We start from the raw sequence: 18,698 nt of genomic DNA, 5'->3' as shown, positions 1-18,698 counted from the left end.
TCATAAATATGAACTTTCCACATCTCATTCACAGACAAATATCAGGATCGTGTGAAGACTAAATGGAATAGTGTAAATAAAGAATCTGATAGGTACCTGCCCTCTGATAATTGCCTGTACACTCCCCCACCCCACCCCACTCCCAGCCTCTGATCTGTAGAAACCTGGGTTGCTTGGCCCTGCAGGTCATACACAGGGACTTGCGGTCAAGCCGACAACTTCCCCGTGTCTTAGCAGTAGTGTTTCCTTCCCTTTGATCAACAGTTTGGCTTAACTTGTTAACTACGAGGGCAAAAAGTTCAGGACTGCGATTTGGCATGAAGACACTGGCTCTTCAAGAGAACAGAGTACTAATTCAGAGCAGTTAGCTTCATAACTCACTCTAGAAATTTCTTTAAAACTCCATTTCTGGCCTTTTCCCAACCCTCTGGTTCATGGAGCCTTCTCTTTCTCCTATCAGAACAACACCGTGCCAAGAATGAAGTGTCAAATCCTTTCCTAGCAATTCCTAGACAGGAATTTGGACAGCAGGGCTAATTCAAGGGAGAATTCGGCATGCAAGGAAACTTTAGGATGGGTATGTAAAGTCTATTTTTTTTTTGTTTGCCCTGGCTCTGCCTCTGCTCCCAAACACTCCTGCAAAATGTGATGTATCGTAAAAATGAGACATATGACATATGTTGGGTTAACTTCAGTCAATGAATAGGAATGCTAGTCCTAAGATGTCCTAAGCAAAAGGAGACAAAGGAAAGACTGTGAGTGGTTTACAGCCTGGGTAAAGTATTAAGGAGCACGTTGTGGAAATGATATTAGCCACCTGCTAATGGATATTAGTAAAACATAGCCACTGTGTTAAAAAAAAATCAAGGGTTGGGTTGTCCTGTGCAGAAAGTTAATAAAAAGAAGGAAGTGAAAGACTGCTCATTATTTTTAATGGCTCTGCTTCCCAGCAGAATGCCTGTATCTCCCTGACTTCCCATTCTGCCGTCTTCTGGTTCATTATAGCACACACACTAAAGTGCTCCTGAGAACAATGGCTTTATTTGAAAGCAAAGTCCATCCAGGGGCTCAGAGATCAACGCTGACTGGCTGTGAATCACAGTTTCAGTGGCAAGTTTCAGATGCGGAGATGAGCCTGACACGGATCCAGAGCCATCACCAAATCTGACATTGTCTCCAAGTGATCACCAAATCTCAGCTCCCAAGGATTCAGTCTTCAAATGCCTCAAAGTACTTAGTGCATGATGTTAGGTTCCAGCTACTTACGATAATCCTGACTTTGGTAAACCAGAGGCACTTTAGAAGAGCAAAAGTAGCCTTCATTCCTGAAATTTCCCTTCTGACATACATTTACATCATTTAGCCTTTCTAATTTTATTCATTCGATAGACACTATTTACAAGTTCCAAGTTTATAACGGTCATTTTGATTAGGAAGCTTTCTGCACTGTCTCACTGGCTTTTGATGGCCTGAGAGCACCCCCAGATCAATTATAAAAATATATAATAAATACAATGGTAGTAAGATTCAAAAGAGTTGTTATTTTTTACTTCATGATACTGAATGAAAGTAAGCCTTCCAATCTAGGCATAGAAATGCTTTCTAAGGCACTGCAATAATGTAAGCTCATAGATATAAATAAGGAAACACATGTACACACACACACACACACACACACACACACACACACACACACACACCCTGGAAATTTCAGCCCTAAGTGTATCTACTACCACATTTCTTTTTCCAAATAAGGGCTGAGCTGGCTGTGCTTTTTAGAAAGCTCTTTGAACTTTGTATCCACAAGCTCACATGTCTGGAAAAAAAAGAGAGATAAGCCCTCTGGAGGGGGCCTGGGCTGGGTAAATGACACCCACCCTTAAGTGTAAATTTGGAACGGGGAAAAGTGACAGCAACATTTTCTCTGACCTGAATTGGGCTGGCTCCATCTGACATTCTTCAGGCTAAGTCATCAGAACTTTTTTTCTCCTATTTATAAACTCTAGAAACATTTTGCCTTGTTTCTTCATGTTTCAGTATGAACATATGTGTGTGTGTGTGTGTGTGTGTGTGTGTGTGTGTGTGTGTGTGTGTGTGTGTGTTTAAACAAAACAAATGCCTCCTTTGTGCCAAAAGTTTTCAGGCAGCATACCCTTACCAAAAAAAATAACAACAGAACCTTGCTAGAAATTCATTCTATGTTTATTCATTAGCTGTCAGAAACTTCTGGGCTCAGTACACACACACAAGCTGTTTAATGTGGCGTTTAATAACATTTACGGAGAACCTTGCTGGAGAAATCTTGGTGGAGAAATAGAAGTGTGAGTGAAGGAGGTTGAGGAGTGGAGACAAACAAGAGAGGCTTTGGGGGTGGGAATGAATCATAATATTCAGCATACATTCTTTGAAACTAGAAAAAATAGAGAAGATGAGTGAGGTTGGTCGAAAGGGTGACAGCGATCAAGATGCACTGTATTCATAAACTAATGTGTTGAATTGTTAACCCTTTTGTACAACTTCTTTAAGATAGGAAAGATAGACTGGTGCTGGTGGCTCACACCTGTAATCCTAGCTACTCAAGAGGTTGAGATCTGAGGATCATGGTTTGAATCCAGCCCAGGCAGGAAGTCTGTGAGACTCTTATTTCCAATTAAATACTATAAAACCAGAAGTGGAGCTGTGGCTGAAGTAGTGGAATGATAGCCTTGAGCAAAAAAAGCCGAGGGACTGTACCAGCACCCAAATCCTAAATTCAAGCACCAAGACCAACACAAAATTTAAAATAAAATGAAATCAACATAAGCATATAAATTTTAAAACACGAAAGAAATATCCATCCTGATGAAGCATACTGTTCGGCTTATCTTTGTACAGGAGAAGAAAATAGGATTTCCCTGACTTATGTCAAACCCTGCTACATTGTTTATATATTTAAAAAAGCAAACAATAATGCATTCTGCTGTGAATGAAAAATGACGTTAGCCAGCCAATTTGGACCAAAAACAAAAACAAAAAAGAACATATTTTTAGTTTTCCCTTAGTAGAGATTCAATTAGAAACTTTTTTTTTTACTTCCTTGCAAAATGATGTAACTTTTGTCTCTTAACAGTGATCAAGAATTGTTTTCTCTACCTCGTTGCCTGTGTCTCATGCCTGTAATCTCAGTTACCAGATCTGAGGATAGTGGTGTAAAGCCAGCCAGGACAGGAAAGTCCATGAGACCCTTATTTCCAATTAATTACCCCAAAGTGCAAAGTATAGCTGTGGCTTCAGTGGTAGATTTCTAGCCTGAGCTAAAATAAAAATTAAGGGACAGTGGCCAGGCCCAGGAACAGTACTCTCCCCCCGCCCCCCACACACACACAAATTGGAAGAAACAAACTGGATAAGCTGCTGAACAGAAAACTAGAAAAGAAAGAGTTCATCAGATTGTGTGTGTGTGTGTGTGTGTGTGTGTGTGTGTGTGTGTGTTTGTGTGAAATAACAAAATGAACAGAGAAAAGCAAAGAAAATATTCTATTCTGTCATCAACCTGGCTCATACTGTGCGGGAAGAAGTACTAAAGTCATTTCCCCAATGCCAGACCTCTTTAAAGGGCTACTTTTAGAATACATAGGAAAATCATCAGATGTGGCAATGGCAACTCATTCTAGAAGTTTCTGGTATTAGAAAGAAAAAGGGTGGTGGGAGGCAATGTGGACAGCACCTTGTCTTAGGAGGGAAAGAAATACCATTTAAGGAGCTGGGTGCCGGTGGCTCATGCCTGTAATTCTAGCTACTCAGGAGGCTGAGATCTGAGGATCACGGTTCAAAGCCAGCCCAGGCAGGAAAGTCCGTGAGACTCTTATATCCAATAAACCACCAGAAAACCGGAAGTGACCCTGTTGCTCAAGTGGTAAAGCGCTAGTCTTGAGCTGAAGAACTGAGGGACAGCGCCCAGGCCCAGAGTTCAAGCCCCTCGACGGGGGTGGTGGGGGGAATACCATTTAAGGGCAGTGAAATGGTTAGTCACAGTGATATCTAAACTAGGCTATGAAGGATTATAATTGGAGATGTTTAATTGAATTTTCATGTCAGGATAGTTTCTCTGCTTGGTGGTACAGGTGTACACTATCCTATTTTGTGTGTATGCAGATATTGAAGAAAAGTTAGGCCTCCTGTGCCAGGTAGAAGGTGGTAGTAGGGACCAGATCCAATCTGGCAGAGGCAATGACAGAGAAAACCAGGCCTCCAGGACTCCAGACCCTAGCTTCTGTGCCCTATCAGGCTGTGGCCTGGGGAGTGACACCTAGCCTTTACCAATCAGAAGCCACACTTGTATGTGGAGCTGGAGGAACTAATCACAGGGAAACTTCCCCATGTGTGCTCAGAGGTGGGGGAGCCAATCCTGAGAGTCCCTGCAGCACACGGCTACCCCTGGACCAATCCAACCAGGAGTAAGCCCTAAGTGGGAGGAGCTAAGGGACTCTATAATCTGTGAGCCCTGGGAGAGACTGCAGACACGCTTCCAGGACCCCACCTTATACAAAGAGTATACTTCTCTGTTTCTTTGGTTGTTTCATTTGCTGTCAAATAAAACTTCTCTGTCTGGTTTTAACATGTTTCTTCCCTTTAATTCTTTAATCAGCAGATAAAGCCAAACCATGGATGTGATTTGGTGTATATATGTGGTGGAGTGATCTGAAGAGGAGGCAGAAAAAAAAGAATTTCGTGTGTGCTGTTGTTGGTGTGTTTGTGCCAATCCTCGGGGCTTGAACTCGGGGCCTCGACACTGTCCATGAGCTCTTCTGCTAGTTAAAGATGAATCTCAGGGACTTTCCTTCTTTGGCTTGCCTGGAAGTAAGATCCTTACATCTCAGCTTACTGAGTATGGAGGATTACAGGCATGAGCCATTGGTGCCTGGCAGAAGAGTGTCTATTGGAACAATAGCGTTTAAAAGGGTAAAAATCTATTAAGGATAGATGAATGACATTATTCTACCAAAATTCCAGTTTGCTCATTTGTTATGTGTACGGAATATATAGGGACAAATACATATTAATTATCTATATAGGGACAAATAGATATTAATTTTCACTATCCTGAGACCAACCATGAAGATATTCACCACACCCTCATTTATTCAGTTCAAGACAAAAATCCACAATAAACTACTGGGCAGGAGCATGACATTTATCTCACCTGCATATCTGGGTAAGTCAGAGTAGGGCAAAATAAAGGAGAAATACGCATTTAGCACACTTTGGTCTTTCAATCTTGCTATCTATACTACTTGGATTATGTTGTACATTCTTGGGTGGAACAATAGAGACACATTACTAGTAATAAACCTAGATTTAGACTAAAAATAACCTTTAAATAGCTTTGCTTCTTTTATCCTTTTATGCTTGTCAAGGCTATTAAGATAATAAGTTTAGCATTTCTAGCATGGAGAGAGAGGATTCCTAAAAATAGATGAGGTTATTAAGAGCCTTGGGGACATATTCTACTACAATTTACTTTCCAGATACATTTTTAAGAGAGGTATATGAGAAATATTGCTCAATTATCATAAAATTCCGATGGAATTACATATTCCATATTCATCAGGGTGAGCTCATTGAGGCCTGGATGATTGCTGTGAATATCACATTGCTGTATTGAAAGGTCAGACAAGACAAAGAAACAAATAGTATAGGTAATCAGGAGCTCAAAGTGGAGAGCAGAGAAACTAAAGACAACAATTAAGTCTCACCTAAGTAAGAAAGAAGGGTACTGAGGGTTTGTGCACTGAAACTTCTTTGTATTTTACATAAAGCTTCACTTCTTGAAAATATTGCACTATATCATGTCCATCTTCAAAAGAATTAAGTCCTAAGTTTGGTCAAGAAAGAGTAAATGGAAATTACAGAACGATCATTTTCTTCCTGGAACAATATAAAATATTGGCTGGCTTTTCTGGCACAGAAATGTTGAATTCTATTTCTCTTTTTGTATAATATATAGCCTTCCTATGAGATGTCTTTGGGGAAATGAACCAACATCCTTTCCCACCCTCACAGGCTGTCAGATTATTTTATTTGTTTTGCAAATTTGAATTCTCTAGAATTGATCCCAAGAAAAGAAATTGAGGTGGTTATATCACACAACTGCAAGCACTTCAATGTACATGCAATTCTACATGGACCAACTCCAGAGTGTCATTTTCCAAGTCTCATCAAACAAGATCCTAAACAACCTAATTCTATCTGGTTAACAGGCTTGGATCTGGACAACATTTTAGTGAGAGTTTTTCAGGAGAAAAACAGACCTTAGTTTAAGAAGAAATGACGTTAATTAAGTTTTACCTTTTCCAGTCAAATGGAATTCATGGAAGACATTTAATCTCCTGGATGAATGAAGCAGAACTGATCTGGGGTGATGTTTACTTGGTAAGAAATCCACATCTCTTTGCTTTCTGCCAAAGATTTTGCAATGGCATCCGAAACTCATTCTGATCGGCTCGATCTGCGTTCAGCCCTTAGGAGACTTTGTAGGCTCTGCATTATTTGTTGTAATTGTGTAAGTGATTTGTTTCCTTCTCTACCATGCTTATAAGCTTTGCACTATGATGCCTCATATACAGTGACCATTCTCTCAGTTACTCTGTCACTAATGATGAAATGTTCATACTGAGTGAAGTAGGCCAGGTCCAGGATAAAAGTTCCATATCCTTTCTCATATGCAAACATGAGACCTTATGTGTAAACACATGTGCAATGATATGAGTGTTTATGAAAACACATGTTTGTGCATGCGCACACAAATGTGTGTATATGATCTAGCCAATCAAAACATTGTTAATCTGAGCTACTTAGGGAGACTGAGATCTGAGGATCTCGGTTTGAAGCCAGCCCAGCTAGGAAAGACTGAGAGTCTTATCTCTTCCACTGAACCACTAAAAATGCTGGAAGTGGAGCTGTGGCTCAAGTGGTAGAGCCTTGAGTAAAATGCTTAAGGACAGTGTCCAGGCCCCAGGATCCCCCCCCCCCACGAACAAAAAACATAGCATTTGTAGGTGAGATACCCTGGTGAAATTCCTTTGAACAATTAACAGGCATTGTAACAGAAATGACATCAGAAGGTTGGAACTTGTCTAGATGAGGTGTTGTCACTGGTGGGAGGGGAGAGGGCAAACAGAGGAAAGGAAGGTGAATAGAGTCATAGTAATTTATGTCCATGTGTGGAAATGGAACAAGGAAACTGGATGAGACTGGTTGGGGAAAGGGAGGAGGTGAATGATGGATGGGGTGATTGATCAAAACACATTATATCCATAAGTGGACAAGTTAAAATGAAATACCTTTGGACAAACAATTGCTTTAAATAAGTGATGGATATAAATAAGTAGGCAGATACATGATAGGTGAAATATAATAATGAAAATTACATCAATAAGCTGCTTTTCCTCTAACAAATAGCCATTAATAACAATGTTCTATCTTAATTAAAGACTTTTGTTCAGCAAGCTCATCACAAGCTCATCACTATCCAACTAGTTATATCATAATACCATGGTTGCAGTTGGACTTATTTATCAACCACTGCAATCCCAGCCCCTGGTAACCAACCACCCTGCCATATCAATGAATCTTAATCAGTCCTGGTAGAGTGAACAAATATTTAATGGTGGCTTGTAAGTCTAATAATCGTGTTTAAATGTTGTTTTTTACTCACTGCTAAATTGGTAAGGGACTTCTGAACAAATAAATCATATATGGAGGTTGCCTGATGACCTGACTATTTAGCTGCTGAGAAAAGACTTACATAGATATTGACTCAACCACAAGAAAGCCAGCAAAGAATCAAAGAAGAATCAAGGAATCAAAGAACCAAAGAATCAAAGAATCAAAGAAGCTTCGGAGAGCAGGTAGCTTTCCAAAGTGAATTCCCAACAGTTCCTTGAAGAATGGATGTGAGTTATCTGGTGAAAAGTGCTAGAATAAGATTTATTTCTTTTTTAAAAATCTTCAAGTAGTTGTACAAAGGGATTTTTGTTACCCTTCCATCGTTCTTCCCTGTAGGATGTGATTTTAGCACAGACAAGCTGTATCCTGATTCCACCTCCAGCTAGTAAACTTGGCCATGTCCCATAGGTGAAGTTATTTAACCACTCTGGGTAACACAGAAATGGTAGCACACTTTATCTTACAAGGGCATCACAAGGATTGCTCTGGTGACTATGGACTTTCCTGGTGAAGGTACAATCAGGCAAGAGGCAATTGTAGTAACTAGTGATCTCATTGTTACATGGATTAGCTGAACTTCTCAGAGAAATTTCATACTGAAAGTACTTAAACTCAACCACAGCATTTTATTTTTTTGTGGGGCTATTATAAAAGGAGTTGCTTTCCTGATTTCAGCTGAGCTCTTCTCATTGTTGATTCTTGCCATTGATTATTGAGGGTTAATTTTATACCCTGCTACTTTGCCAAAGTGTTTAATCCGCTTGAGCAATTTGGGAGTGGAGTCTGTGGGGTGCTTTAAATACAAGATCATGTTATCTGCAAAGAGGGAGAATTTTCCTTCATCTTTCCCTATTTGGATCCCCTTTATGTTATCATCTTGTCTTATTGCTGTAGCTAGGCATTCTAATACTAAATTGAAGAGAAGTAGAGAGAATGGACATCCTTGTCTCGTTCCTGTCTTTAGAGGAAATGGCTTTAGTTTTTCACTATTAAGTATAATGATGGCTGTAGGTTTGTCATATACAACCTTTATTGTATTGAGGAATGTTCCATGGATTCCTAATTTTTCCAGAGCCTTCATCATAAAGGGGTGTTGGATCTTGTCAAATGCTTTTCTTGCATCTATTGAGATAATCATGTGGTTCTTATCCTTGCTCTTGTTGACCAAAGAAGTGCAGGACATCTATGATGAAAACTTTAGAAACCTGAAAAAGGAAATCAAAACAGAACTTAAAAAGTGGAAAACCCTCCCATGCTCCCGGATTGGAAGGATCAACATCATGAAAATGGCAACATTTCCCAAGGCTATTTACAAATTCAATACAATACCTATCATTATTCCAACCTCATTCTTCAAGAAAATAGAAGAGGCAATCCAAAAATTCACATGGAACAATAAAAGACCCCGAACAGCAAAAACGATTCTTAACAGAAAGAACAGTGCTGGAGGAATATTAACACCAAATATCAAACTCTACTACAAAGCCATAGTAATCAAAGCAGGTTGGTACTGGCACAAGAACAGACCTGAGGACCAATGGAATAGAATTGAAAACCCAGAAATGAACCCATAGACCTATAGCCACCTAATCTTCAATAAGGGAGCTAAAAAAATAGAATGGAAGAAAGACAGCCTCTTCAGTAAAAGATGTTGGCAAAATTGGTTAATCACCTGTAGAAAACTAAAGCTAGATCCTTATATAGCACCCTGCACCAGAATCAACTCCAAAGACCTTGGAGTTAAAGCAGACACCCTGAAAACATTACAAGATGGAATAGGAGAAACCCTAGGTCTCCTTGGCACAGGCTGAAATTTTCTTAATAGAGACCCAGAAACAACAAATCAAAGAAAGGTTGGACAAATGGGATTGCGTGAAGCTGCAGAGCTTCTGCATGGCAGAGGACATAGCTAGCAAGATCAATAGAAAGCCCACGGATTGGGAGAAGATCTTCACTAGCCATACAATGGACAAGGGTCTCATATCTAAAATATACCTGGAACTCAACAAAGTAAATCCCCAACAACAAATCTTCAAAGAAACAACTACCCAATAAACAAGGGGGCTAAAGAATTAAAGAGGAACTTCTCTGAAGAGGAAATAAGAATAGCCAATAAACACATGAAGAACTGCTCAACCTCTCTAACCATAAAAGAAATGCAAATCAAAACAACATTGAGATGCCACCTCACCCCAGTTAGAATGGCTATGGTCAAGAACTCTAATAACAACAGATGCTGGAGGGGATGTGGCCAGAAGGAAACCCTACTCGATTGTTGGTGGGAGTGTAAACTTGTTCAGCCACTTTGGAAAGCAGTATGGAGGTTCCTCAAAAGACTCCACATAGAGCTCCCCCATGACCCAGCAATCCCACTTTTGGGCATTTACCTAAATGATCACAAACAAGACCATACTAAGCTACCAGCACAATTATTTTTATTGCAGCCTTATTTACCATAGCTAAGATATGGAACCAACCCAGATGTCCCTCAGTAGATGAATGGATCAAGAAAATGTGGTATATATACACAATGGAATTCTATGCCTCCATCAGAAAGAATGACATTGCCCCATTTGTTAGGAAATAGAAACACTTGGAAAAAATTATATTAAGTGAAGTAAGCCAGGCCCAAAGAAACATAGGTCTCATGGTTTCCCTTATTTGCAATAACTAGTGTATGTCTGGAACAAGTAGAAAAGGTCAAAAGCTATATATATACATGACCAGATAAGATGATATTAAGAGAAATGAACCCCAAGATTGGGACACAAATGTTTTTTTTTTTCTTTCTTGCTTTTATTTCTAACATATTTATAAGGTACCATGTGATTTTTTTTGTTGCTTTGTATGTCCCTCCCCCACGGTATAACCTCTGCTTTCACTGTATTTGATGTTGGTATAATTTGGGGAGGGGAAGGGAAAAAAACATTGTTTAAATAGGGATACAGGTTGACCCATTGCAACAATGAGAGGTATAAGATAAAAAATGAGCTTTACAGTTTAGGCCAAGGGGGCAGGGGATGCGGAGTGTAGTGGAGGTGGGAGGGAAGGGATGATAGGGAAAAACCAAAGGAGGAGGCAACAATGCTTGATAAGAAATGTACTCATTACCTTGACCATGTAACTGTAACCCCTCTGTACAGTATTTTCACAATAAAAAACTTATTTAAAAAAAAAAAAGAATCAACCACAGCAGATCTCAGAAGGAAACCAACACCAGATGGCCTCTGAATACATGACCCTAGACTCTGCAAACTGGTGGAGGGATGTGTAAGTGTTGTCCTTAACAATGTGTGCTTCACCTGCTGTATGCGATTGCAGTGTGAGCAGATATGGTAGAACTAAGGTCCTTGGGGACAAGGCAGGAGCTGAGTAGGCAGTAGAGTTTTTGATTTACAAACCTGTGCAGTCCTCTCCAAAAATCTCTAATAAATACAACTTCCCTTAGTGTCTTAAGGAAATGTTTTTTCACAGGATATGAAGGATTTATGATTTTATTTATTTATTTATTTTGTGCCAGTCCTGGGGCTTGACCTTAGAGTCTGGGCACTGTCCCTGAACTTTTTTTTTTTTCTCAAGGTTAGTGTTCTACCACTTGAGCCACCGTTCCACTTCTGCCTTGTTTTTTTTTGCATTTTATTGAAGATAAGAGTCTCACAAAGTTTCTTGCCTGGATTGGCTTTGGACCTTGATCCTGAGATCTTAGCCTCCTGAGTAGCTAGGATTATAGGCATGAGCCACCACCATCCAACTGCATTTATGATTAAAAAAACAAACAAACAAGTAACTACCATGTTTGAGACATTAGAAGACATCTATACAAGATTACAGGATTCAGTGAGTGCCTTTTTACCCACTTGAAACTTGCAGGAAAATGTAATCAATATGGTCCAAGATTCCTAAAACTATTACAGAATATTTTCTTGTAACCCTTTGAGCACGGCATAAATATTCCTTAGTCACCGATTTTCTTCTGTTCTAAGATCTTCTTACCCAGAAATCTCCACTGCAAGTTGGTCTTTTATATGAAACACAAAAGACAAGGTATGTTTTATCTTATTCAGTAACTTTCTGAGGAAGATGAGACTCTACAGTGCAGCTTTACATTACCAATTTAAGAAATTACTGGGTTCAAACAGGTCTATTTGTGTTGCTTTTTCGTCAGTTGTTTGAATAAAAAAAGAGAACAGCAGAATATTCTAATTTATAGATTTAACTATGGAAAATGAGAACTTTTTTACATGACAGCCATTTAAGTGACATTTCCAGAGTGGAAAAAAAAAACCCCAAAACACTTCATTTTAATAGCTAGATCTACTTCAATGCATTGTACTCTCTGAGATTCTCTCCTTCCCAATTTTAACTAGAATCAATGTTATATAATAAAGACTATCATTTTTACTCTTTAAAGTGGTCTTTAGCTGAACGTTGGTGGCTCATGCCTGTGATCCTAAGGAAGCTGAGATCTGAGGATTGAAACTTGAAGCTAGCCCAGGCAGGAAAGTTCATGAAACTCTTATCTCCAATTAACCACCTAAAAAGCAGGAAGTGGAGCTGGGACTCAAGTGGTAAAATGCTAGCCTTGAGCAAAATAGCTCAATGACAGTGCTCAGGCCCTGAGTTCAAGCTCCAGGACTGGCACACACACACAAAAAAAGTAGTTTTCAATTTAATATGATTTTCTTCCTCTTTTCTTAATAAAATATTTCATGTTTTTTGACATCAGGTTTTCCTAGCAGAAAGACAAATAGTTTAACTTGTGTTTCTGGTCACTAAATAAATTCTCTAGTTACTAAAACTGTTCCACTTTGAGCTGAACAAGAGGGGGCACTCATGTACTTCATATATGATTGTGAATAAATTTTCCAGCTGTTAAAGGATTGAGTAGAGAAGCATGATTTTTAAAAGGACTGGAAAAAAGTAAAATTAATATAAAACATTGATACAAACATATCACTTTTAGGAGTACAAGCAAATGGAATAAAAGAGAATTTTTGGAAGATTACCATATAAATCGCTACAAAAGAATCTTTGACAAGCATAAGAACAGACATAAAAATCCTCTTCCACTAAGCTCGAGTTAATTCAATCTGAAATAAGCAACCATTTAAAAATAATACTGTTTAGAAAGAATGAGAAAGACATTTTTAAAATCAAAACTTAACATAAGCTAGATTTTTCTGTTTCCTTTTTCTCTCTCTTTCTTTCTTTTCTTGAAAAGTACAAGATTCTCTGAGTTCTAATATGCAGTTCAAATTGCCAATATTTGTGTGTGTGTGTGTGTGTGTGTGTGTGTGTGTGTGTGTGTGTATGTGTGTGTGTGTGTGTAGCACATACATGTCAGTCCTGAGGCTTGAGCTCAGGGTGAGGGCACTGTCCCTGAGCTTTTTTTTTTTTTTTTTTTTCCTCAACCTAGTGCTTTACCCCTTGAGTCACAGTTCTACTTCTGGCTTTTTTGGGTGGTTAGTTGGAGATCAGAGTCTCACGGCCTTCCTTTCCCTCGCTGGCTTTGATCCACAATCCTCAGATCTCAGCCTCCTAAGTAGCTTATCGGCTACTTACATTTTTTAAACTGAAACTAAACATTTTTTAAACTGGATCTCTACTCAGCTCAAAGAAGAGAACTGTTCTTCCAAGGGCCTCATGATATGACCCCTTGCGTTCTCTGTGATTTAGGGACCAGAGATGAATGAGGTAGTTGGATCCTAGAGAATTGTGATAGTACAAGCCTGGACAGGAGACAAGGAGACAAGGCCTGTGGGGAGTCATTACTTTTTGTCTCTGAAGTCACTGGATTCCATGTTCACACTGTTATACTACAGAGGATCCTGAAAGTTTGCAATTGAATGGAACCTTACTTTTTCTGCAATCTTTCAATAGCCAATAAAATACAAAATTCTGAGAAAATCTTCAGGGAGATCTCCCTAGGATGACATTGATCAAATTGCCTTATACTTGATATTATGTTTGTATAATTGATATATATTATCATTGATATGTTAAATAGCAATCTTTTTGTATGTCCTGAACTGGTGGCTCATGCCTGTAATCCCAGCTACTCAGGAGTCTGAGATCTGAGGATTGCAGTTCAAAGCCAGCCCAGATAAAGAAATTCCATGAGACTCTTATCTCCAATTAGCCACCAGAAAACCGGAAGTGGGGCTGTGAGTAGAGTAATAGCCTTGAGCAAAGTCGCTCAGAGATGGTGCCCAGGCCCTGAGTTCAAGCTCCACAATTAACAATAAATAAACCTGTTTGTTCAACTACTTAGAGATAATAAAACCATGGCATAATATTTTTAAATATTAAAAAAATAATATAACTTAGGCAAAATTCAGGAGAGAATGTAAACCCCCAGACCAATAAGAAATGAAAGAAGGAACCCCAGGTCAGTTGGTACAAAATTGCTAATCTTGGAGAGCATACCTGCCATCAGACACTTGATGTTGAAGACCACCATTTTAAGAAACAAAGGAAAAAGAAAGAAAAGAAAGAGCTCTCTAGAAGATCACAGAAAAGAAGGCTGGGAGACCATAAAAATGCATGGCAACTAGCCAGATCCAATCCAGAGGCTTCAAAGCCAAGGAAGCAATCAGCTATTTCTTGATTTGTCAAGACGGGGAGCTGATACTTTGGTTTTAATTGTTTTCACAAGTGTCTAGTGCAGTTGGGGAACAAGTCATGACTTCTGCTGTCTTGGCATGTTCACATGTTCTCACGTCCTGAAAACGTTGCTTCTCACAAACAGAAAACACACGAAGCCCCCACTCTTTCCCCTTGCTCAACAGAAATGTCTCCTTCATATATTTCTGTCTTTAGCAAGAGTGCTTGGCAGAGATGGAGACACATTTGTGCATTTGATCTTGTTATGTATTGATCCCTAACGGTTCTTGGAAAGTGTCATAATAACAGCTATTACTCTTGACATATTATCAATAGGAAATAAGGGTTTGGCACACACAGAAAAGGAGTTAGTTGTGCTGGTGAGTGGCGATGTGAAAGCAAAATCCAGACTCATTACAATGGCAGATGGAGAAAATGAGTAAATGGAAGAGGAGAAGGGCTTCCCGGACATCTACTGAAAAAGTGAAGTGGCCACTAGTCATACAGGGTCAAGAAAAAGAGAAATCACAAAGTGATGTGAAATAGAATCCCAGTATTCCTCTCTGCAGCAATCCTTCTCAAGCTTTTTGTCTTAGGACCCCACATTACCAATGTTAAAAATTAAGAATTAAAAAAGGATTTTTTATATATGGGCATTTCATATAGGGAAAGTTAGAATTGTAAAAGAAGCTACTTACTAATTCATGAAATAAAAATAATATATATACATATATTTTACAACATATAATTGTATTATCCAGGTGCTGTGTCTTATGTATATAATTCTAGCTATTCAGGAGGATGAGATCTGAAGATCACAGTTCAGTGCCAATCTGGGCAGAAAAGTCCTGAGATTCTTATTGTTGTTAACCAGCAAAAAGCAAGAAGTGGAGGTATGACCCAAGTGATAGAGCTCCAGCCAAGAGTAAAAACCTAACCAAAGCCCTGAGTGGAACAGTATATACTGTCAGTATATGATTATATTTCTATCCAAAATTAGTTAGACCATTGGAGTTGTTTGCTACTTGCGAACAGCATTTTTTTAATGTAGCATTTTTTGTTTTATTGTTTTGTTTTTTTAATTGTCAAGGTGATGTATGGAGGGGTTACAGTTATATAAGTAAAGTAATAAGTACGTAGGGTCTGACTTAGTAGAAGTTAGCTAGATAGCCACATCTGCTTCTGCATTTAACGTATGATTTGTTGTTTCAGTTAAAGTATATGAAGACAGTTTAGAATCCCATATGATCATTGTTAGAAAAAGAAGATGTAATTTTAATAGCCATCCTGGAAAATTGTGAATATTTTTCTTGCATACTTTGTCAAAATTTAAGAATTGATAGTTTCTTAAGGGATAGTTATAATGTGGAAACTGAAATTACATTCACAGATATATATATATATATATATATATATATATATATATATATAGTAGATACAAATATATATATATATATACACACACACACAAATACATATACATACATGTATATAGTACAGGTACTGGGGCTTGAACTAAGGATCTTGGGCTCTTGCTTATCTTTTTCTACCCCTTGAGCCATATCTCCACTTGCGAATTCTTGGTAATTAATTGGAGATGAGAATTTCACAGACTTTCTTGTCTAGATTAGCTTCCAAGCAAGTTTTCTCTTGAGTAGCTAGGATTACAGGCCAGAGCCAAACAGCATCTGGCTCATATCCACAAACTTTTTGATAGTTACATTGGCCTATCTTACCATGGGAATGGGTTCTTATCCATGCATGATTTTTGTGGCATCATGTTTTGTTATTTGGAGCATATTGGTTCACACTTACATAGATCTTCCAAACATAGAGTGGAAATTTCTACCATGTACTCATGAGAAAATGAGCTTTAAAGCTCTGTAATGTATTAACATTACCAAACAAGACATAGATAGTTGACTTCACAATTTCCCTGGCAGTTTTCAGTGACCCACAGGGGCCCAGGTTGTTAGCAAACATTGCACTGTGGCATAACACAGCCTTTGTTCTTCACAGTGTTTAACTTTAGTTGTTGCCCTTCTAATCACACAAACACTTGGCTATCATCACTTTGACCTCTTTTCAAGTCACCACATATACTATGTTTTTTCCCAGCTCAGAAGCTTTACTAATTTTCATTCAACTCTATTAAAATGTTAGCCTAGGCTAAAATTTTACAGTGGCTCATACCTGTAACACCAGCTACTCAGGAGGTTGAGATCTGAGGATCGTGGTTTGAAGCCAGCCTGGGCAGGAAAATCCATGAGACTCTTATCTCCAATTAAGTAGAAAAAAGCCAGAAGTGGGGCTGTTGCTCAAGCATAAAAGCTCAAGGACAGCACCCAGACCCCAAGTTCAAGCTCTAGGACCTGTGCACATGCACATGCACGTGTGTGTGTGCCCATATAGACAAACAACAACAACAAAAACTGTTTGCTGAATCTTCTCACTTTTCAACGCAGGTCAGTTTATACTTCCTTAGACAAAAAAATGTGTTCTTTACTACCTTCATCCAAAACCATTGCTTGTTCCTGCAAGCATACGTAACTTTAAAATATTTTTATACTGCTCTTTTGGCAGTGAACTGTGTATTCATTACCTTCTATCCTGACTTCATATCTCCTTCACAAACACTTCACTTCTTGTGAGTGATGAGCTATTCTCTCTTCCTTTAGAGGCTCCTTTCCCATGAGTAGATTTGGATGCATTGACTCCTTTGTTATTGGATCTCAGTCTTCTTCTATACAGAATTGACATAATCCATTCTATCATCTGACTTTACACTGCAGCCTTTAAAAAGTTAATCTGGAAAAGTTGCTCACACAATCATGTAATAGTTATCCATATCAGAAGAAAAGCATACCCTTGCTCAAACTCACAATTTGGGAAAACGTAAGAGGAGTGTACCCCTACACAATGCATATTTGGGGGAAAATATTTGAATGCATAAAGGATAGTTGAAAGAGACAAACTCAATTCAAAACAGCTTCAGCCAAACCAAAATTTATTGGCTCGTGCAATTGTAGAATCCATGGGTGGAGATGTGTTTAAGCCTGACTAAATCCAGACGCTTAAACAATGATATCAGCTTCTTCATCTCTTAGTTCTGTTTGTATTTGTATCTCTTTTCCTGTTGGCCTGGTTCCCTTGTGCCTTATGATCTCAAAGCAGCTCAGGGTTGTGTATTTACAACCCACCTTCTATGAGGAAGACACACACTGTCTCTCTAGTACCTACATTTGCAACCTTGATGGAAGCCCTCTGATCAGCCCAGCTTGGTTAATGTAATTACCTTTTGAACCAATCTCTGAAGATAAAATATGGAAATACCAATAATTGGAGCTAGCCCACCCTTAAGTTTACAGGAAAGAGACAAGGCCAAAACCTAATGGAAAGTGAGATGTGAGACAGAAAAAGATTATCAAGGCCAATTATGTCAGGCTTCACAGATTTCTGAGAAATAACATTCAATTGACATTTAGTCAACACGACTTTGAGTTGCATACAAAGGAAAACTTCAGTTTAACATTGGTTATACATGGGGAAAATAGTTATTTCTCTTGAGCGAAAAACAGATTCTGTTTGGGAGACTAGATATGGATTTACTAACATATTAGCTGTGAGTGATGGGAAAATCATTTGCTTCTCTGATTTTCAATTTCTTTTTTAGTAAAATAAAGATACGATTACATTTCCTCTTAAGCTTTAGAGAAAGAAATAGATAATGCATTTAACATACCTAAAATGGGCCTGACATATAGCATGCTACTCAGTAAATCTTAGAACTACTGTACTCAACTTTACTGTTATTTTTCATCTCTATTATAGTAGAAATACAATTCTCTACTATATTATTATTTTTCTTCTCTTTATTCTTCTCCACTCTACTAAAAAAGATGAGATATAGGCTTTTCCACTTTAGGGCATTTATAGTAAAAATATGCCTGCTTGTATCTATCCTTCTTGTTCTTGTTCTGTATCAGTAGATTTTAACCTTTGGTACAAATTAAAATCATCTAGTGCAGCTTCTGAAAATCTTAATGCCTAAGTTTTAGACAAGTTAAGTCAGAATCTGAGAAAATTAGAAAAGATTATTAAGGGTTATTATTCATCATCATCATTATTCATTCATCATCAATAGCAATAATTATTATAATACAACCATATCTATTCCTAATAGGTTGACACTTTAAGATGTGTGTGTGTGTGTGTGTGTGTGTGTGTGTATGTGTGTGTGTGTGTGTGCTGGAATTGGGACTTGAACTGTAGCCTGGGCAACATCTTTTATGTGTGTGCGTGTTTGTTGCTGTTGTTTTTTGTTGTTGTTCAAAGCTGGCACTCTACCACGTGAACCATACCACCACTTGCAGCTTTTTAGTGGTTCA

Source organism: Dipodomys merriami, unplaced genomic scaffold (genome assembly GCF_024711535.1).
Source record: "Dipodomys merriami isolate MVZ:Mamm:240054 unplaced genomic scaffold, mDipMer1.0.p SCAF_10, whole genome shotgun sequence".
NCBI classification, from domain to species: domain Eukaryota; kingdom Metazoa; phylum Chordata; class Mammalia; order Rodentia; family Heteromyidae; genus Dipodomys; species Dipodomys merriami.
The sequence above is the reverse complement of the archived record's forward strand: the minus strand, read 5'-3'. Positions refer to the sequence as shown.